General features: G+C 37.4%; 1 long non-coding RNA gene across 1 annotated transcript in view; it reads left to right on the top strand.

Annotated features, from left to right (window-relative positions):
• Positions 1–1,680: 1,680 nt before the first annotated feature.
• The window catches only part of LOC125173771 (uncharacterized), a 30,243-nt gene continuing 8,001 nt past the window's right edge, over positions 1,681–23,922 (top strand). The window contains exons 1-2 of the long non-coding RNA XR_007155148.1: positions 1,681–1,761; positions 2,750–2,814. This is a non-coding gene — a long non-coding RNA (uncharacterized LOC125173771). The remainder of the gene's footprint in view (positions 1,762–2,749; positions 2,815–23,922) is intronic.

Raw genomic sequence — 23,922 nt, forward strand, 5'->3', positions numbered from 1 at the left:
AAATGTAGTTAGTAGAGTAAGAGTAATGCTTAATTATTTCCTTTCAACTGCTGATTATCAGAATAAGAACTTAGTACTACTTACTTTTTGAAAAGAGAATCACTTAACATTGTCCATTCAGAAAAAAAAAAATATTTTCAGAATACTACATAAACAAGGAAACTTGAGTTTGACTATTTTCCCTTTCTGTATTTAATACCCCTAAAGGTAAAACTTAGGTCTATTAAATTTGCTTGGGAGCAAACTTAGGGGAATTACATGTGTAAATAAACTCTGAATAAAATTTTAAGCCATTTTATACACACAGTTTTGTCACTAAGCAGCAGTACACTCCAAATCACCAGTTTGAGCATTCTCACCCATTCTAGAACTTTTACAATGATAAGATTCCATGGAAGAAATCAGCCCCTGGTCCCACCTCCTGTTCAAAGGAGTTTAGAGGATATGGAAGCCAGAAAATATGCTGTCCTTTTCTTTTCTTCCATTGTGGGAATTGTGAGAAAATGTAAATTTTATAATATATGTATAGGAATTCATAGCATGTGCTCCAAACTCAAAGAATTGGCATTGTTAATTTGTGACTAATCTAGAAAGCATAAAGACTGCCATACTACAGGAAGAAAGCATTTGAGTGGTTTCAGAGAATAATATGGGGACCATTGCCTCAATTATATTTCTTCCAAATGGTGTCATTAATAATTGGCATTGCCAATCTCCATTTCTACCTATCCCCACATGAAAAAAAAAGCCTACAAGAAGTAAAAAATCCAATTTGAAAAGCAAGATCATAAATTTCTCCTCCAAAAGATAAGCAATTTCATCTAGGTACAAAATAGCTACAACTATTTTTTTTAATCCTGAATATTAATGTGTTGTGAAAAAAGCATGAACTCCACAAGCAGATGGATCATCAACAAGGGGATTAAACAGCCCTCAAAAGGCTCTCCAAAGAGCCATTAAAAATTGTCAAGGAATCAGAAAATTCCATAGTAAATGACCCAAATGACTTTGAGAAATGAAAAATAAGGAAGCTGAAATAGCAAAATAATAATAGTACTTGCTATACTTACATAATAGCTTTCTTGAGAGAATTCTGAAACACTTTCCAAACATTAATCCAATAATTTTTGTCGTTAGTCTACACAGTACTAAGGGGGACTTTTATGTTATTTCTCACTGAGCACATGGGGAAACTAAGGCTTAGAAAGACAAAGATGGTGTGACTTTAATAGAATTGCCCCTCATATAACAAAAAGTCAATGCCAGAGAGGAAATGCAATCTCAATTTCCATTATATTACGAGATGGCATTTATTCAAAAATAATTTGTTATGTTAGAGTAAAGAGAACAGATGTAAAAATACTACCAATAGTTATCTAAAACCTAGGGAATTCATTAATACAGAAACAAGCACACCTAAAATGAAGATCTGGAGAAAATATGTATCCTACATTTGGAAAAACAGTTTTTGAAATAGAAAGATAAAGAATTACATTCATACATGTATTTTTGTTAAATAATTTACATTCCATTACGCTCCAAATGGCACTTAGGAAAACAGCTTAATAAAATAGCTAATATAATAAAATTCCAAACTATAACTGACTAATAATGGAGGAGAAACCAGGTAACTACGACAATTTCAGGACAGAATCATAGCCTTCTGGTAGTGAATTCACAGCTTCTCTGACACAAACTCAGTTTAATATAAACAGCAAAGCATCCGAGACTCACAAACTGCTGTTGATGGAAGTAAACCAGGTAAGGAACTCTGCAGGGGAGAACACTATAAACCAGCAGTAACAGGGGGAAAATTCAGTTTGTAGTAGAAACTGTAGCAACACCAAAGAGCATCATACCTGAGAAAACAACTGCACAGTAAGGGGAAAAGGGCATGCCTCTTATTCTTTGTAAAGACTGGCAGCTGCGTGAAAGAAAAACCTATGTGCTTTTAAATCTATTCCTAAGGGACATACTCTGTTACTTCTAGGAGGAAATATTATTTCTTACAATGTGAGATTAATGAAGCCCATGAACTGCACACTGAAAAAGTTGATTAACTTTGGTGTGAAATTGGGCATATGTATAGGGTGTGTGTGAAGTTGGGTGTGTGTGTGTGTGTGTGTGTGTGTGTGTGTGTGTGTACTAAAGTGTGAGGTGGGGAGAAGAGAAGAGAGATAGAGTTGACTATTCAACAGTCAGACTCTAGTACTTAAGATACCAAGAGTTGGGGCACCCCACCACCACCACCAAAAAAAGGGAGATTAAATACCTTTCTGAAAGAATTGGATATATTTTAAGTAAGAAATGATCATCATGGCTAAATTCCAAGAACTGTTAGGTTTCAGTATATTTATTTATAGTTTGGCATTGTTTTTATTGTGAATTCCACATTGAAAATGTGTCATAACCTTGGTTAAGGTTCAGTCAGGATCTCTGAAGGTCTATACCTTTGCTCTGAAGCCTCATCAGAATAGAAAATTTTCCCTTAGGGGAGAGAAAAGCATCCTAGAACACTGGAGATCATCCTCTGACTATGACATCCCCAGTGTAGGAACACTGTGTGTGCCGTCATGGATTATACACATTAGAAAGAATCCAGCTTAATGAGGTCAGGCTTAGGGCTCTCAATCCATTAACTCAGGATTCTTTTTTTTTTTTTTTAATTTGGGGTGTGGGAGTCAGGGAGAGGTGTAATTTATAGAAATTTGGCCTGGGAATCATGAGTTTCTTCTTTCTAATTCTGCAGAACCCACCTTATCTGAAGGGAAGCACATAACCCAATGTCAGACTGCCTGGCTCAACCACATACTGGTATGTATTGTATTGGGTTGATGTGACGATTAAATGTGTTAAAAAGAAGTAATACATATTCCAGATTTAAAATGGTGCATAAGGGGGTGCCTGGGTAGCTCAGTCAGTTAAGTGTCTGACTTCGGCTTAGGTCATGATCTCACGGTTTGTGAGTCTGAGAGCTGCACTGACAGCTCAGAGCCTGGAGCCTGCTTCAGATTCTGTGTCTCCTACTCTCTCTGCCCCTCCACTGCCCACACACACACACTCTCTCTCTCTCTCTCTCAAAAATAAATAAACATTAAAAAAAATTTTTTTTAATAGTGCATAGGCCAGAAGAAGCATTCAGTGGCATTAAATAATTTTAGGCCACTTCATCCAATACTGGCCAAGCCCATCAGAGGCTATGCAACACCATTCTCTCTAATCCTAATATCAGCAGATGGGAAGCATGATTCCTTCTGATTGGAAGGGAAACTCTAGTCAAAATGTTTATGTGATTTTAGAAAATGGCTTCAACTTTTCAGACTAAGGCTATAAGCATAGGCCTTTGTAGTACACACCCATGTGCCTTGCCTAGCTTCCCGAGGATCCCTTTCACAAGTTCCCTGCGCCCCTAGCCCAGTACCACCTGTACGTCAGAGGCCTGCCCCTCACACTGAGGAGATGCACAAGTGCCTAGGGTTTAGCATTTACTGCTTCCAGGCTCTTCCCTTCTCAGTGCAGTTCCCAACAGACCCACTGGTGTGAAAGTATAGAAATCCTGCTCCTTTGCCTTATAGGGGACATACTCTCAAACTCTGAGACATAGTTTATACTCCGGGACTGGGATGAAAAAGGTGCCCCTGGCTTGGCTTCTTCCCTTCTATATCCTGCTGCCCCCATTTCCTTAGGGGTTTCTGCAGAGAAATAAAATGACTTGCACCTCAAGCCTTGCTTGGCTCAGGATCTGCTGCTAGAAGACCATGATCTCAGACAGCCCTCATTAGAAATTATCTTGAGAGAAAAATGACAAGTGAGAGAGGAGTAGAGAAGATAATATATACTCCAACTTGGGAAAAGCAAAGGTTACAGAGTCATCAGTTCATTAATTCTGTCTTTCATTCCTATTTCATGTAGTTGATTTCCTTCTCCTTGCAAAACTTCCACCAGTGCACAGGTAGTAATGGGCAGAGGCTAAGAGAGATAGGATATGTCCTGGTAATTCAATGGCAGAAAAGAGTTATATATAATTTCCTATCCTCTTCCAGAACAGCTGTAGAGTATAATCTAACTGACCTAGGTGATGCAGTAGGAAGGTAGAAAGCACAGGGAGACAGACATTAAGCATAAAATTCTGTCCTAAAGGGAGGGCTAGGGATCAGGTCAGAGAAACATGTCCATATAAGATGCTTAATGATAGGTAGAATCTGACATAAGGACTAGAGGCCAAAGAGCAGAGCCAAGGTGAGTCAAACAGGCTGAGATTACAGAAAGGAGTAATAATAAGTTGGTAAAAATGAACTAAAGATGATCTTGAAAAAATGGGAGTCAGGAGAGTGAATGGGTTTTCATACATTCCTCATCCTCTTTGGTATGGATACATGAGGTGGATTTGTAGAAACCCCCTTCTCCAGAATGAGACAGAGCCAGGTTTTTACTATGGTCGCTTAGCCAAATACTGTAGCATATTCTATTGTTCTTGATTTAGAATATATGTGGTCATGCCAAAACTTTTATCCTCAACTGCATATGAAAGGGGTGAAGGTAGATTTATGGGGAAATAGGATTGATTACAGGTTATCTTCAACAGGTGGTTCTGGGTAGAGAGTTCTGGAAGGAGGTATGCTCTTTTTTCCCTTATTGTGAGGGCTACGCATAGACTGAGAAGTGAGCATGCTGTCATCATCTCTCTTCCTCTCAGATGCCCTGAGGTAGGAACATCTGGATCTTCTTTTTTATTGCCCCCTGGTAGAATGGAGATGATGTCAAAAGATTCCACTTAAATAGTCATTGATCTAGCAGCTGGTCAGGCTCAGAGTGCTTCTGGTACTGGGAAGTCAGGAAGTAGCAAGGTTCTGAGTGGGAGATTAGGTTGGTTGTTACTTGCCAATTACTAACTAGCTTGATGGGAGGACTAGCCATGTCCACCTCATGAATATAAGAGGCTGATACAGTGTCTTTCACACTTGTTTAACAACTGCCCATAGTGGTAACATATGTGAATCATGACCCATAAGACACAAACTCACACAAAGACACACACACATAACCAAAAGAAATGTTTCACAAAACTAATACTCTTCCATATTTTGTATATACAAGCTGATGTTTTCTATTTTATTCTATTTTATTAAAAAATACTGGTCAAGATCCATTCATTTGATATTATGAGCCTTTCATCATTTGAAAAATATTGCTTTACAACCCAGATGATAAATTCCATCTGGACATCATTGGTTTTAGGGAAGGACTGGTGGTTGACAGATGGATACAGAAGTCAAGGTTATTGGACAGTATCTTCCCAAACTGACATACAATCTATAAATCAAAGTCTGAGACAAGAGAGTGTATGTGAGTTTAAGGATAACACTACAGGTGTTGGCCCCCCCAAGATGCATCTGTTGTGGAATAGGGTGTATTATTTTTAAAAAACCCTCCTCTATCATGTTTGCTCCTCTCTTGCTTTTCTTGATCTCTTATTCCAAAAATATCTTTCTATTTCATCATATCACTCACTAGTTCTGAAATACCTTAGGTCTTCCTTAATGTAATCCAGGTATTATGGATAATAGGACGTGTAAAATCTGAAGGATGGGTACTGTTTGTATGGATAAGATTGGGATAAAGATAAAAGTACAATGTGTCAGCTCAGATATGGGAAGGGATTTTTTTTTTTAAATGAAACGTTTTTTGAATAACAATCCTTTTTCCTCTAAGAATACTTCTTAGGAATTTTAGTGTATTTTGAAAGTTATCCTATGATTTTAAAAAGCTAACTTATAATAAGGAATTACTATAATCATCGACAAAAAATATCAAGTAACCATTTTCTCACTTTCTAGGAACCAGTTTGAAAACCTCTCATCTAACTTCTCTCTTGTTTTGATGACAGCCAAATCAATTAATGCACTTTTATCATTAATGACAGGACACAACATGTTTTTGAAATTATCTTTGGGATCTTTATTTTCCATACAATGACATATTATAGCAAGCTGCCCTTATGGCCTTTTGCATCAATTATTTAAAATCAAAAAGCCATTAATTCATATATCTGTGCATCTGTAATAGTATGTTTTAAAAGGTGGAGAGTGAGAGAAAATCTGTCAATAAAATCATTGAACCTTTCCAGACTGATATGATTTACATGGAATCATTGCAATTCTATTTAGAGTACTATGATCTCAGTGGCTGGGTATGAGAGGGTTGAATTATTCATGTTTTCCTGGTCAATATACATACACACATGCACACGCGCGCACACACACACACACATACACACACACTAGGAAGTTCTTCATTTCAAGGTTGCTTGCATGGATTTCTGAGTCTGGTTCCTTTCGGAGTGATTCAGAGTCCGTCAGTAACAGGCCGCATTCTCTGCACATGGATACCAACAGAGGCTTAAAAATAGGAGCCATGTGCACAGAGCTTCTTGTGCCAACCAACAGATTCTATCTGCATCTGCTACATATGGATTGACAGGAGAGGGGCCAAGTATACGTTGGTGTGAAGCAGCTTGCTGCTTCTGTTTTGAGAAAAGCTCATCATTGTACAAGTCCTGAACAAATTAGCCTTCCAATCACAATGCAAGGATATTGAAATAGGGTGAAAAACCTAGATGTATCAGGCAGTTCTTGCCAAATTAGTAGAGGATTAAAGAGAAAAAGAAAGTCATTTGAAGACTGATAATTAGTAAGCTAGTAATATGTGGGGGTACTTTCAGATATGTGACTGAACCTTGAATTTAAAAAACAAAACAAAACAAAACTTGTTGCTACTGTTGGAAAATAGCTGGGGTCAAATGGGTACAAAATATCAAAATAGCTCTGAGTCAGTCTTTGGTTACAAACAAAAGAATTTCAGTCAAGTCCATAGAGCCAAGGTTGCTAAGGGAAGGTTAGGTAGAGCTCTGGATCTTGAAGTCATTTACCAAACTTCATCGGGCTAAGGAATTGACAAGGGAAAATTCAGAACAAAAAAAAATATTAAGACTTAAGTTACTGTGAAACAATTTATATGAAAGTACTCTGTAAAATATACAGGCATGTACAAATTTTATTTCCAGTTAATTTTGTAATATGAACATTGAATGTTATTATCCTTTTATAAGTATATTACCTTATGCTGAAGGATAACTTAATCCTTTCCAAGTGCACAACAATTAAGCAAATTTATAAAAAGTATGTGGACAAGACTCATATTTTCATATCTTCTTATGTTTCCCGGGCAATTTGAAATATTTTTGTCTTTGTGCAAATGAAAGAGGGGCAACAGTGGATAGGGTCTGTACCCCATTCGATTTATTTTACTATCACTACCATATATAACCTTTCACTTCATATTCTTTAAGGCTATATTTCCACCAGAGGATAAAAAATGTTCTTCAGAACAGAAGCAACGGACTATAGCTACCTGCACAGCTAGCCTGTTCACTTAATCATTAACAAGAACCATGTGAAAATATTGAGCAGTCACTATATGCCAAGCATTGTGCTAAGTACTGGCCAAACCATGTTGCCTGTCTTTTCAAATTTACAGATTGGCTGGAGAAGCAAGACAAGAAAATGGGGCAATTGCCACAGGGTGTGGTGGTGAGACAGAAGTATAGGGTGCTCCAGGAGCACATGAGAGAGACACCATGCCTGGACTTTGGTGGTCAGAAAGGCTTTCTTGAGGATAGTGACTGGAATTGAAAGTCCACATAGGGGAAACTGCCTGGCTTAGTAGGTGAGCATGCAACTCTTGATGTTGGGGTCATGACTGCAAGCCCCACATTGGGTATAGAACCTACTTTAAAAAAAAAAAGTCCACACTAACCTATCCTGGAAAGGATAGGTGAACAGGTGAAAACAAATCACCATCTGAAAGAACTAAGAGGATGGTCCCCAGCATGGAAATCATGGGCACATAGGCATGCTTGCAGTATGAGCAAGACTTAAGAACATCAGGTTTTCTACTTTAGGGTAGAATTTGTAAGTAGTGTCTGTCTCTCCCTCCCCTTCTGTATCCCTTAAAAATCCCAAAGGTAGGATCAGTGAGGAAGCTATGAAAGGATATGGGACCATGAATTCCCTGTAAGTTCTTTTATGGATACCAGTCCTCAGAGGGCTCTACATTTTCTGCTCCAGAGAATGTCTAACAGGTCAGAATCTGAAACATTCCTTGCACTAGAGCACAGCATATGCTGCCACTCTTTCCCTCGGGATGGAGGATTATGTAAAACAAAAATACTCATTATTAATAGCTAGAATACACTAAGAGTTTAATATGTTCCAGGCACTAAGTGTTTTATATATATTATCTATTTTAACCCTAACAACATGGTGCATAGGTCCTATTACCATCCCTGTTTTATAAGAAACACAGGAGGATTACATAACTTTTTCAAGGTCACTCACTGGCAAAAAATATTTGACCTCAGATCTCTATGACTCCAGAGTCTGGGCTTTTAAACACTCTATTGTCTTCCCATGCAGTAATATATTGCTATTATTATTATTATTATTATTATTATTATCATCATTATTGTACCTATTAGGTGAGTCACCACTTTATCTCCCTATAATTCATTTTGGAAAGCTTATCCAGTATTTCTATTTGAAAATACTGATTAAAAAAACACTAGCATTTCCCAATATCTTTTGTATATTACCTCTTGGGAAAGTTGCTAATACTGCAGAGTAAAGAAAACAACAACCAAAAAAAAAAAAAAAAAACCAAAAAAACTCTCTTGTCTGAGCTAGAAGGGATACATACCGTGGCCTTAGTTATTAATTAAATGTTTTAAAACATTCTTTATCAGTGTGCTTTTTCACTGTCAGAATGCCTCAGGGCTCTGCACAGCAGGTCCTCCACAGCTTTCAGGGAAGAGCTGCCAAGAGTCTCTGCCCAGTGTTCACGGCTATATTTGTTCATTCTATTACAATATAGTATACTGTGCTTCTCCTGGTGATTTCACTTCATCTGTGTAGCAAATCGTGCAAAATTATACATATTTAAGTGTAGTAGATAACAAAGAAACTGGGATCACACAAATTGGAAATTTTGTCATTCTTCAAGGAAACAAAATATTTGCAACAGGCAGTTCACTGAAAAGTGGCCAAAGGAAAGGTAAATGAATGCCATTCCCCAACCTCTGCACTTTCTTAATGATTCAAGGTACAGTTACACACAATCAGTAAAAATATGATGGCATGAATAAATATTAGCATGTGGGCACAATGTCCCATCTCTTTCAGGGTCTGTATATAGTCCAATAACTAGTTTTTAGATATTGTTTTTTTCTAAAAGTGCCAATACTTTTATTCAATTTACTTCTTTGTGTTGTTAGTGCAGAAGTAAGCAAAAGAAATGTTGAGCTGGTCAGCTTGCAAAAATTTTTAAACTAATGAATTATTACTGGAGTTTAAGGGAAAGAGTATATATTAACCTGTATCATCCATGTGACCATGTCAGCAAAGAGAAGAGAATCTAGCTTCTGCTTTTATGTCAATCCAACTAATAAGAAAATGAAGAATCTGAATTAAACAATTTGCAACCTGTCAAAAATTAGCAAGATCAAGCATTTAGACCAAACTAAAAGTTTTGGGGAGCAATTTATAATAACATTTTAATAACTGAAAATTAGGGGGGTGGGGAAAGAAGCTTCTTTCTTAATAGGAGATTCGGGATTGGCAGCATTCCATTGACAGGAAGTTCCACTTAAGGTATACCATAGAAATATAAGATTCCTGCAAGCATGTGACAAAAGCATAGACATTTGTATTGTCTATGGTCAAATGGTTAAAAATAAATTAACAAATAAATTCCCTGTAACCCTGTATGAGCATTGGCTAGTACAAGCTGAGGAATGACTGGCCAAACAAAAGCCCCACATGAATGATAAAGTAATTAAACACTACTGAAGTTGACTGGAAAAAAAAAAAAAGATAATACAGTTGAGGGAAGTCAAGATTCTTGACCTTTCCATATAAACATGCTTCACCTGGGTGCTTGGGTGGCTCTGTCGGTTAAGTGTCGGACTCTTGATTTTGACTCAGGTCATGATCTCAGTTTGTGGTTTTGAGCCCAGTGCAGAGCCTGCTTGGGATTCTCCATCTCACTCTCTCTCTCTTCCCCTCCCTCTCTTGTGCGCTTTCTCTGTCTCTCAAAAATAAATCAACAAGGGCTCCTGGGTGGCTCAGTTGATTAAGGGTTGGACTTGAACTCAGGTCATGATATCACAGTTCGTGAGTTCAGGCCCCGTGTCGAGCTCTGTGGTGACAGTGCAGAGCCTGGAGCCTGCTTCAGAGTCTGTGTCTCCCTCCCCCCACTCATGCTTGGTCTCTGTCTCTCAAAAAATAAACGTTTAAAAAAAATAATAAAAATAAATAAATAAATAAATAAATAAATAAATAAATAAATAAATAAATATAAACTTAAAAAAATAAATAAAAATAAAAATGCTTTATATATGAGGCTGAACCTAAGTCACTGAAGCTGGGCTTCAGGGAAAGGTTAGAGAAACTGAGGAGACTCTGAGTAGTGTGACTTGTGCCTACATTAGCTTCATACCCTCTCTGCCTCCTTCTTGTAGCTCAAATGCTCAAAGTAGCAATAGGATTAATAGGACTGTTGAGCTATAGAATATGAAAGTGAGGTGGAGTATGCAGGAGATCCCAATTGCCAAGTGACAGGACAGAACTGTTTCTCTACACAGGTAATAAATATCATGGTTAAACACACTTCATGTTGCTTTCACTTATTTATTTTATTTTATTTTATTTTATTTTATTTTATTCTATTTTATTTTATTTTATTTTTTAGAGGGAGAGAAAGCATGAGTGAAGGAGAAGGGCAGAGGGAGAGACACAGAGAGAGAGAATCCTAAGCAGGTTCTACACTCAGCACAGAGACCAACTGCGGGGCTCAATCCCACGACCCAGCATCCTGACCTGAGCCAAAATTAAGAATCAGATGCTTAACTGACGGAGCCACCGAGGCTGTCCCTTTCACATATTTTATGTGAATTTTACATCTCCAACATAGCTAAAAAGGGTATCGCTAAGTCCTGCCATGTGACCAAGAAGACTGACAATTATAACTTTACAAAAGGATTCTTCACATACTTACATTAAAAGAATGCCTACTTTTTTTCCTCTGAGCCTAGCATATCTAAATTTAACTTTGCTTCTTTCCTCACTAACAATATTTTCTTATTAAAAGAAAATCCTATTCTCAATAGGCCCTTCCAATAGAAAATATGGGTTCATAATGTGAAAGACCACACTTAACATATATAGTAAGTATACTATTCTTAAAGGAAGTTTCCCACACAACTTGGTCTCTGTCAACAGGCCACAGAAAACAACATAGTGTTAATTAAGTTTAAAAATTCTCCTTCCATTTTAAGACTAATTAGCATATAGCACTTTCATCAGGTTTATTGAAAATGTATACTAGAAAATGTTTCAACGAATACTGCTTCATGGCAAAGAAAGCCCACCCCACCCCCTGTAGCCCCAAATGCAATACACGGATTTAATGAGTTGTTATCTTACAGAAGAAATTCAGGATGCTTTAATTCCTATCACTTCTCTTCTATTTCATGTTATTGATATCTAGTATTTTAGTTCTATTTTGTTTTTAAATTCTTCCTGAATTAGTCGTCATGCCATAGAGTTTATCAGGACTGCTCCCACTGTTGCATTGAGAATTGACTGAAAGGCATCTGGGGAGAAGCAGTCAGGATTGAAATAGGAAGCTACTGCAAAATTCCAGGTCAGAGATTATGATGGCATGGACCAGGATGAAAGCAATAGAGGTGGTCAGATGTACCTGAATACATCTGACAGGTTTCACTAGTTGGATAGTACGTTAGAAAGAAGCCATTCATGACCTTGTATAGATAGTATGTTAGAAGAAAGAAGTCAATCTTGACCCAAGGTTATTGGCCTCAGTCACTAGAAGGATGGTGTCAGTCATTTGGGAAAGACTGAAAAGAATAGTGGTGAGGAATTGGGCAGCAGGGTATAGAGGCTGGGAAAGAGCTAATCTTATGATGTCTCTGGTCAATATCTAAATGGACATGTTGGAAATTTAATTTGGGGAGTTGCTAATGCGTAGGTGTAATTTAAAGCCATGAGTCCATATGATATTAAGGGTGAGGCAATAGCTAGTTGTTGTGGAGAAGAATAATTGAAGACAGCAATTATAAAATCTGTCAAGGAGTTTTGCTACAAAGATAACATTAGATGGAGGTAATTTTAGAGTCAAGGAATTTTTTTTCAATTAATTGGGAGTTAGAGCATATTTTGTGCTGATGAGCATAATTCAATAGTTGTGGAAAATGCTATAAGAGAGGGAATTGAGTCAATGAGTGAAAATGAGATAATGCACATGGGCAGTTAGTCCTGCACAATCGCATATTCATCCTGGGTGAGAGGAAGAAAGAGTATATTTATACTCTGGTAGGTACGTAGTCAAGAGAACCTGTGCCCAATTCTTCTTGTTGCTTCCAATTTCTTACTGAAAATCTGCTGAGATATAGGCAAAGGTAGAAGTCTGACAATAGTTGAGAATGCATGACATTGTCCTCAAGACAATGGGAGGGCAAGTGACTGGGAAAATGTTACAGAATTTGATGGACACCATTTGGAATCCACTTGAAGTCAGGGATCATGAATTTGATGCGAGAACAGTTAGCGTGATAGGATTTTTGTCTAGCTGCAATCAGCCAGATATGCAGAAGTTGAGTAATGACAAAGATAGATTTAACCATAATTGGGTATTGCCAAGGGTATATACAATAAAGCTTATGGACAAAGGGTTAAGTCTACACATCCATTGTCAAACTTGAAATATGTAGGCAATCAGAAGTACTACAATACATAAGAGATAAATTGAGATGTGACGGGGTTGAAAGATAGTGCAAATATGGTAAAAGCAATAGGATTATGGGTTCTGGATAGCGTTGAAGGATTAAAGCAATTGAGATACCAGAGGGAAAATAGATTACAAAAGGGTTATACCTGTTTGAATCCAAGTTTAGGATAGAACTAAGAAAATTTCTTAGGTAAGGTAGAAGACAATTCCACTGAAGAAGACATAATTAAGGAAGAGGGAAGCCAAGGTATTAAAATAATATACTCAAGTAATACAACTCCTTATGAGACACGTCATTGAAGGCAAGGGAAATAAAACCAAACATGAACTACTGGGACTTCATCAAGATAAAAAGCTTCTGCACAGTGAAGGAAACAATCAACAAAACTAAAAGGCAGCCTAAGGAATGGGAGAAGATATTTGCAAATGACATACCTGATAAAGGGTTAGTATCCAAAATCTATAAAGAGCTCAACACCCCAAAAAGAAATAACCCAGTTAAGAAATGGACAGAACACATGAAGAGACACTTTTCCACAGAAGACATCCAGGTGGCCAATAGATACATGCAAAGATGCTCAACATCACTCATCATCAGAGAAATACAAGTCAAAACCATGATGAGATACCACCTCACATCTGTCAGAATGGCTAAAGTTAACAATGTAAGAAACAACAGGTGTTGGTGAGGATGCAGAAGAAGGGTAACCCTCTTGCACAGTTGGTGGGAATGCGAAGTGGGGCAGCCACTCTGGAGAACAGTATGGAAGTTCCTCAAGAAACTAAAACTAGAACTACTTTACAATCCAGGAATTGCACTACTAGGTGTTTACCCACAGGATACAAATATACAGATTTGAAGGGGTACATGCACCCCAATGTTTATAGCAGCATTATCAACAATAGCCAAACTAAGGAGAGAGCCCAAATGTCCATCAACTGATGAAAGAATAAAGACCATGTGGTACATATATACAATGGAATATTAGCCATCAAAAAGAATGAAATCTCCATTTGCAATCATGTGGATGGAGCTAGAATGTATGATGCTAAGCAAAATAAGTCAATCAGAGAAAGACTAATACCATATGATTTCACTCATATGTGGAATTTATGAAACAAAACAGATGCACATACTGGAAGGTGGGGGAAGAGAAGAGAGGGAAACAAACTACAAGTGACTCTTAATGAACTGAGAACAAACTATGGGCTGACAGAGGGAGGAGGATGGGAGATGGGCTAGGTGGGCGATGGGTACTAAGGAAGGCACTTGCGATGTGCACTGCGTGTTGTATGTAAGTGATGAATCACTGAATTCTACTCTTGAAACCAATACTGCACTGTGCTAACTGAAATTTAAATTAAAAAAGAAAAAGAACTAAAAGCACAACAGTGTTGGAGAGAAAGAGATGTAGGAAGAGAGACAGTGATCTAGGAATTCAAATTTTCAGAGAATAACAGGCAACAGCTATTGAGTGCTTACAATGAGCCAGATACTAATCTATACAAATATTGACTCTTCTAGCCTTACACAAGTATATGAGCTACTATTACTATTTTTCAAACTAAGAAATTTGGGTACAAACAACTTAAGCAATTCACTGAAAGTCACACAGCTAATAAGTTGAACTCATATTTGATCCCAAGCTGTCTAGATCCCTAATTATATTCTAAACCACTTTGCTATGCTTCACAGAACAAGTGAGGAATGACTCATGTGTTGTGTTAGACTGTAAAAGGGTGGTAGCAGGTGGAATATTTGATGACATGAGATATAAACCTGGGTATATTTAGCACTATGGGAAGAAGACTGGTTTGTGTCAGTGAAGAGCAAACAATCAACTGGTGTTTGACTTCTGCCTGGAAAATTCAAAAGGAAAGAGAAGTGTGTAAAGGACTAAAGGAGAGGTGGCTAAATTGGTCAGACTTAATGATAGAGAACAAACTATGGGATGACAGAGGGAGGTGGGTGGGAGATGGGCTAGATGGGTGATGGGTCAGAAAAACTCCTGGAGTTTTTCAGGGAAATTATGCCTAAATGTTTCTTGTATATCAAATGATGTTCACATGATCCAAGAGAGCCGATGTCAGGTTGGCCTATATCATGCCCCACAGGACTACCCAAAAGGACTTCAAAAGTAGCTGAATGAAGAAGGAGAGAACATCATTCATCAATAAGATTTCAAGTGAATGGTCGACAGGGCTCGGGGTGGAGGTGAGCTCTCTGATGAATCCATGAAAGTACTCAGAAAGGAAAGCATAAGCTCTAAACATTAGACAGACACAGAGAGAGTGAAAGTGCCAGGCAAGTCAGAACTTTCCTATCTCAGATGTTCTTATCTTCTTCCCTCCAAGTCTCTTTCCAAGGCACAGAAACCATGGAATGGGAAGTGAGAAAAAAGTCAAGCACAACTCCTGCCCGGAATGTGGACTTCCTACATGTAGCAGGCTTGAACTTTGAAAACTGAAGTCATGATCATTCTGTGGGACTGCACACTCTAATTTATGAAGTAACTTGAAGTGACTCTAAAACTTGCTATCCAAAAGTACTCTAAAAAGACACTGAATGACTCAAATTTTCATTGAAGGTCCGTGAAGAATTTGCCTTACTGATATAAATAATAAAGGGACAAAGAAAGAAAACAGAAAGGTGCTACATGATTATACACCTTGAGTCTTGTTTCCTCAGCATACTAGGTATAGTAGTCTCTGCTTCCAGTCTTGCCCCCGCTATCTTCATCCTCCATCCAGTTATAAGAGAGAGATTTAAAACAAAACACACCACAAGAAACTTAGTTCTGGCACTGGCATTTCATTGCACTTAGAATAAAGGTTCAAACTCTTTTCTGTGGCCTGTAAGGCCATACATTATTTTACCCTTACCTTTCTCTTCTCCTTTCCTAAAACTTACTAAGTTCTTTCACCACTTAGGCCTTGGCCTGTGCTGTTTCCACCTGCCCGGAATGCTGGGCCCTAAAATCTCCAGATAGCTGGTCTTCCATGTCATTTGGTCTCTGAAAGACTTCTCAGAGTGACTTCCTTTGACCACTCACATCTTAAAAAAACTGCCATAGCCAGTTACCCAATCTCAGATCTTCCTTCTGAGGAAATCTCATGCAAGTACCACCCAAATCTCATGCAAGTACCACTCTTTAGCCAACTCTAACCCAGGACAGTAATGGAAGGAGATTCTGGGAAGCATAGGTCCAGCTTTGCTAAGTGAACAACCACCATAGTACAACCACTATCTGAAATTATCTTACTCATTTATTAGTCTTTTGTATATCTTCACCTCTGACTAGAATGCAAAACTCTATATAATCAGGAATATTTTTATCTTGATTACTATTGCATCCCCAGTACTTGAGTGTTGCCTAGCAGACAGTAAGTGCTCAACAGATATTATGTAAAGCATATATATATTTTGATTTCAAATATATTACACTGTATTTAATAATATTTATAATGAAAAGTTCCTTACTGGAACAGAAAACTCTCAAAGGAACATTACAGAAGGCATGGCAACTAGTCCTTTAGTGAGCAATAATATTGAGGAAATTGGTCAGCAATCACACTTCTGAGGCAATGTTTTGACACGAGTTACATCAGTATACCAGTCAGAGTTCAATCGAGAAGCAAAATGACTATGAACTATGGGATAAGAGATTTACTATAGCAATTATACCTTCCATAATTGTGGGAGGAGTGGGAAATTAATGCCTGGAAAGGAAAATTAAGAATTCAGACAAGGGACACCTGGGTGGCTCAGTCGGTTACGTGTCTGACATCGGCCTAGGTCATGATCTCACGGTTTGTGAGTTCAGGCCTCACATCAGGCTCTGTGCTGACAGCTCAGAGCCTGGAGACTGCTTCGGATTCTGTGTCTCCTTCTCTCTCTGTCCATCCCCGCTTGCCCTCTGTCTCTTTCACGCTCAAAAATAAACATTTAAAAAAAAAAAAAAAAAGAAAAGAAACCAGACAAGTTGTAAACCAGTCAATCCGCAAAACCCAAGCATGTCCAGACATGTAAGTGGAACTCATGGAACTCACTCAGGGAAGCTGATGGAGAAGTTTCTAACAAATATTTGGTGATGAGCCTGAGGTCTCTCTTGGTCAGTAAAGTCTGGAGCAGGCAAGAGAGTTGGATCTGGGGCAGAGGATAGTTTAAAGGACAAGCTGGAACTAACAAGCTATGCTCATTCATGTCACCATGAATGGTCTGTCACCATGACTAACCATTACAACCTTCAGAGAGCACTGGACACTGTTATCCTTCTATACCCAAATCTCATGCAAGTACCACTTTTTAGCCAACTCTAACCCAGAACAGTAATGGAAGGAGACTCTGGGAGGCATAGGTCCAGCTTAGCTAAGTGAACAACAATAGAATTTTATCTCACAGACAGTTAGAACTCAATTTACTTGTACATAACAGAAATTAAATAAAGTATCCCCAAAACAAATACATCTATTGTAAAGGAAATGTTGGTAGTTTTTAAAACTAAAATTTAGGACAGATAGAAGATCAGGAACTAAAAAGCCTTCTGACCATCTCTAATCCCTATTTTTCTCTGTGTACCTTCACTCTTTCTGCAAAAGAATTTCTACTTCTTCCTTTATGTGGTGGTAGACTTGGCCTAAGCTTGCTTCACACAAGTAATCCCCATGAAAACCAACAGCTTTTCTTTCTTTGTCATCTTCTCTCCCTCTCAATTTCAAATTCTCAGGGAAACACCTCTGATTTACTTAGGTTACCTAGATACCAACCACCAATCCAAGCAACTTTGGCCATTGAGGATTCATTGTATAAAATAGATGCCAGGGATCCACGACTATTTTCACCGTAGAAGAGACAGTAGTCAGAAAATGACAAACAAAAGAATGTGATAAGTATCTTAAGAGGGTGTGTGAATACACATTAATATGCAAATGTTAGTGAGAATATGGCATCCCTGGAGTAGCAGTGATATACCTGATAAACTAATAGGGCTATAAGCCTTTTGATAGTTTTGAATTATGCCTCCCCCCCATAACTAAATGGCAATAATAAATATTTGTAATTAAAGAGAAAAGGCTGGGCTCCAAAATGGTAAATATACCTGAGATCCTAAAATGGCACAGGGGGATGAGCACAGCTAAAGCTACAAGCCAGATGAACTTTTGATTCAAAAGTAGACCTGGGGCTGTAAGTTGCTGAGGGGCAAGAAATACCAAAAGGACCTTACGTTAAGAGAGAGACCAGGCTACTGTTTATGACCAACCGGTGGCTGGGATGGAGCTCCCCTGTTCTAGAAAGAAATCTTAAAAAACTGCTTCATGGGTTAGATATCCCATGAATACATGGTCTAGACAGGCTGAAGGGCAACCCGAAATATCTCCACAACAGAACCTAAAAAAAAAAAAAAAATGCCTGCAAGTTATGAACTGATGATACAAGATCTCCTTCTTAACCAGTGGCCCTCTGGAGGCAGGCCAAAGAAATAGATACCAAAGAGAGATATAGACAGGGTAGTGAGAAGGAGTAAAGAGAGAGAATTTCCTATTTAAGTGAGCCTAAAACCCAAAATTACAAAAACCAAATGTAGCTTTAGACAGTCAAAAAAATTAACTTAATGCAGGCAAGAGGAAATAAAAACAAAATTAGAAAGCTTTTAAAATCAATAAGAGTAAAACTGAAATGTGAGAGTAATATTTGAAAAAGAAACAAGGAATCTTGAAATCAAAACAGAAAATGATGAAATAAGAATTGATAAATATATATATTAGTTTTCTATTTCTGAGAAACAGATTACCACAACTTTACAGCTAAAGACAATACAGATTAATTTTCTCACAGTTTCTGCAGGTCTGGAGGCCAGACACAGCTTATCTCCGTCCTCTGCTCAGGGTCTGTCAGGTTGTAATCATAGTGTTATCCAAGGCTATGATGTCATCTGAGAGTAGGGACCTCTTCAAAGTTCATGAAGTTGCTGTTAAAATTCATCTCCTTGAGGCTTTAAAAATCATGGCAATTTGCTTCTTCAAGGCCATGTGAAAGAGCATTTCTGCTGCTCCCATCTCTGACCCCTAGACCTTCTTTAAAATGTCTCTACTGTTTAGGAACAGGCCAACCTGGGATAATCTCATTTTTGATTACCCTACAGTCAACAGACTGGAGACTTTGATTACATCTGCAAAATCTCTTCCACTTTGCCATACAAGTAAACATAATAATGGGAATAATATTCCATCACCTTCCCCATATTTCATTGCTTAGATCCTATCTATACTCAGGAAAAGGAGCTTGGATAAGACATGGGTCATTGAGGGCTATCTTAGAATTCTATTACAATATAAAAATAAATACATAAGTGGAAATTTTGAATATAAAAATATAGCAATGATGGGGAGATAAAATCCAAAAAGATGGGAGAAAACTTAGCCTGGACACAGGGTCAGACAGATGAGGAGAGAGAACAGTGAAGTGGATGACAGTGCTGAAGTCTTAGTCCAGAAGGCAGCACAGAGTCACAAAGCAATTAAAACAACACCACAGTGAAAGAGTAGTTAGGAAACATGGAGAATAAAAGCGTTCCAACATGAGAGTTCTGGGCTTTAAAAAAAAAAAGTGATAGAGACACAAAATGTGAAGATTTAAAATAGATGGGCATCTTTCCAAATTGAAAAAAGAAATGAAACATTAGTCCTCAAATTCAAAGTGTTCTTCACAAGATAAATGAAAATAAACCCATACCTAAATGCATCAGTGTGAAATGTAAAACCATCAAGGATAAAGAAATAATCTCAAAAGTTATCCAAGGGGAAAGAAAGATTATGAACAAAAGAATGAAGATTAATCTGACATAATATGCCTCATCAGCAGCAATACATAATAAAGTAATATTGTTAAAGTGATAAAGAAAAATAACTGTCTACGTCAAATTGTAAAGCTAGGTTATGAAAAACGTTTCAGACATTCAAAGACAACATGAGTTGAAGCTACAGATGCACACTGAAAGAGCTGTTGATGTGGTATTTCCCAAACTTGTTTACATAACAACACACTTAGAACATCAGGACTACTCTACGTCATATGGGGGTAAACAAACAAGGCTGTGCTCAACTGGGAACCCCTGGTCCTCAGATCTACTGAGCCATCTTGAAGGCTGAGGAGATCAATACCACCCAGTGTACTGAGGCACACCAATTTGGAACTATTAATGTTACACATAATCAAAGTAAATTGTGCCCTGAAAAAAGGATGAGATACTAAAAATCAAAGTGAATGGATAAGTTCACATGCAAAAATAAGCCTACAGCTTACTACTGGGAGAAAATATTTACAAATCATACACCTAACAAATGACTTATATATAGAATACACAAGTAACTTTTAAAACTCAACAATGAGAAAACAAACACACACACACCCCAGGAAAATAGTTGAATATATATTTCCCCAAAGAAGATATATGGATGGCAAACAAGCCCATGAGAAAAAAGTTCAAAATCATTAATCATTAAGAAAATGTAAATAAAGACGAGAATGGGATACTACTACAGTCCAATTAGAATGGCTAAAATTAAAACAATAATGATAACAGAAAAAAGAAAGAAAGAAAGAAAGAAAGAAGAAAGAAAAAGGAAGGAAGGAAGGAAGGAAGGAAGGAAGGAAGGAAGGAATGAAGGAAGGAAAGAAGGAAGGAAAGAAGGAAGGAAGGAAGGAAGAGGGAGGGAGGGAAGGACAGAAAGGATAGGAAGGACGGGATAGGACAGAAAAGGAAAGGAAAGAAAGAAAAGAAAAAATGACAGAAAAAGAAAAGATAATATCTATAATGTTGACAAAGATGCAGAATGACTGGAATTTTCATATGTGGCATAATTAAAACAACCACTCTGGGAACACTTTGGCAAATTCTTATAAAGTAAAACAAACACTTATCCTTGGTATTTACCCTAGAGAAATGAAAACATATGTTTCACACAAAAACTTGTTCAAGAATGTTTTGGCAGCATATTCGTAATCACCCAAAACTGGAAACAATCTAAATGTCTTCCATTGGGTTAATGGAAAAACAAAGTGTGGTACATCCATACAAGGGAATACTACTTAGCAATAAAAAGAACAAATTATTGATACATGTAACAACATGGCTGAATCTCAAATACATTATGCTAAGTGAATGAAATCAGACTCAAAGGTAACATATTGTATGATACCATTTCTTTTTTAAAAGATTTTTTTTTCAACGTTTATTTATTTTTGGGACAGAGAGAGACAGAGCATGAACAGGGGAGGGGCAGAGAAAGAGGGAGACACAGAATCGGAAACAGGCTCCAGGCTCTGAGCCATCAGCCCAGAGCCTGAAGCGGGGCTTGAACTCACGGACTGCGAGATCGTGACCTGGCTGAAGTCAGACGCTTAACCGACTGCGCCACCCAGGCGCCCCTGTATGATACCATTTCTATGACTTTCTAGAAAAGGAAACTGTAGGAATAAAGAACAGATCAGTAGTTGTCAGGAGTGGGTAGAAAATGAGCACACAAGGTAACATGAGGGGGTTCTCGAGGTGATGGAACTGTTCTTATATATCACCACTATATCTTTTTTTTTTTTTTTTTTTTTTTTTTAATTTTTTTTTTCAACGTTTATTTATTTTTGGGACAGAGAGAGACAGAGCATGAACGGGGGAGGGGCAGAGAGAGAGGGAGACACAGAATGGGAAACAGGCTCCAGGCTCTAAGCCATCAGCCCAGAGCCTGACGCGGGGCTCGAACTCACGGGCTGCGAGATCGTGACCTGGCTGAAGTCGGACGCTCAACCGACTGCGCCACCCAGGCGCCCCATCACCACTATATCTTAACTGTAGTAGTGGTTACACAAATGTATGAATCTGCCAAAACTCACAAAACTGTTCAGAAATAACAATTTTCCTTCATGTAAGTCGAAAAGTACACTTAACAAAAACTGTAGATGAACCAAAGACCTACATACTAAAATTAATGCTAAACTTTTAGAAGAAAAAAAATAAATAAAAGAATATCTTTACGACATTATGGTTCTGATGATTCGATAATTCTAAAAACCTTTAAAAAATTATAAATTTCATTAACATAAAATTGTATAGCTGTTGTGCACAAAGAAAAAAGTTAAAAGGCAAGTGACTCACTGAAAAAAAGCATTTACAATATCTATAAACAAATAAAAGGTTAATATCCACAAATCAATAAGGAAAAGCCAAAGAACCCAACAGAAAAAAAAAAATGAACAAAATGAGTAGGCAGTTCAGTGAAAATGAAAACAAAGGGTCATAAACATAAAAATATGGCTATCCCTCTAATCATGAGTTAAATACAATTTAAAGCAAGACACATTTTTTATACCTTAGTAACTGACATAACTTAAGATTTGTGAAAAATGAAACTATTCATCAACCAAATGTACAAGCCAGAAATTCCAGTCTTAAGAAAAACTTTCTCACATATGTACAATGATACATGTATTTGTATAATGAAATATTACAGTAGTTAAAATAAACTAGTTAAAGGTATCAATATGTATAAATCTTAAGTCCACAATACTGAGCTAAGCAAGCAAATACTTATACAATGATTAAATCACATGTAACAATTCTCTTGGAGAATGAGGGAGGGAAAAAAAAGAGACTTGTTTGTAGATAAATGTCTGTGCAGATATAGTGTAAAATCATAATTGAGATCATAATGCTTACATTTCAGAATAACAGCTACTCTGCAGTTAAAAGGAAGAGAGAGAGAACAGGGATTTTAAATGCTTCTATAGGGGCGCCTGGGTGGCGCAGTCGGTTAAGCGTCCGACTTCAGCCAGGTCACGATCTCGCGGTCCGTGAGTTCGAGCCCCGCGTCAGGCTCTGGGGCTGATGGCTCAGAGCCTGGAGCCTGTTTCCGATTCTGTGTCTCCCTCTCTCTCTCTGCCCCTCCCCCGTTCATGCTCTGTCTCTCTCTGTCCCAAAAATAAATAAACGTTAAATGCTTCTATATTTTTTCATTATTTAAAAAATTCTGACACCTGAAACCAATGTTAGACTATAACTATACTATACTATACTATACTATACTATACTATACTATAGACTTTAATGTAACTTACTAGAATTTACATTCAAATTTGAAACAAAAATAACAAAAATAAAAATAAAAACTTCTAAAGTAAATTTGGAAAAATATTAAGATTCATTAAAATTAGATGAGAGACAGGGGTTATATTATGTTTTACAACAGAATAACACATGGAGTTGGATTTTTATTATCCTCCACATGTGAAGTCAACCCAACCTTTGGCCAGAGGTACAAAATATAATTCTTGCATCCCAGGCAGTTTGTAAGACCAATATATAAAAAAGAAAGAAGATATTTAATTTCTAGTTATATTTCTAATCCTTAGTATATTTCTCAAATTTGGGGTATGTTTGACAATGTCCATAATCTAGAGTGAACAGAACATATACCCACATGTGTGGGGGATATCATAAGTTTACTAAGTGGATGGGTGGTCAAATATTTGGAGACTGCTGCTCTTGGTGTACATCTTCAGCTTTGGGGTACATTTGTACCACCTGATGGGCAGGCTTGTGTAAACATGCAGTTCTCTCCAGAAGCTATCAACTGAAACACACTATGTTTCCATTCACTCTGGGGTTAGGCCCTGAATCTACATTTTTAACAAGCACCTCATAATTCTGAGGCAGATTTCAAAGAACCATAGTTGGAAAACAACTGCTCTAGAACAATACTTCATAAACAAGTATCACAAATAAGGAAGGTGACAGCTTAATTTCCTTAAATTTCTTCAGCAGAGAAAGCTGTAAGCTTTCTATATGATTTCCATGACAGAATGTCACATTAGGCCACCTATTTTCCATTTCCACTGACAGCAAAAGAAAAAGATATGGCTTTTAAGATAATTTCCAGACAAAGATATGTATTTTCCTTTTTTTTTTTTTTCATTGTGGCAGAAAAAAAAAATGAGTGGGACTTCCTGCTCTGTGCATGTTCTTTTCAAATATGTCCCATGGTCAGAAGGTATAATTGGCATAATCCTTA

The sequence above is a fragment of the Prionailurus viverrinus genome, chromosome C1, assembly GCF_022837055.1.
Source record: "Prionailurus viverrinus isolate Anna chromosome C1, UM_Priviv_1.0, whole genome shotgun sequence".
Lineage (NCBI taxonomy): Eukaryota > Metazoa > Chordata > Mammalia > Carnivora > Felidae > Prionailurus > Prionailurus viverrinus.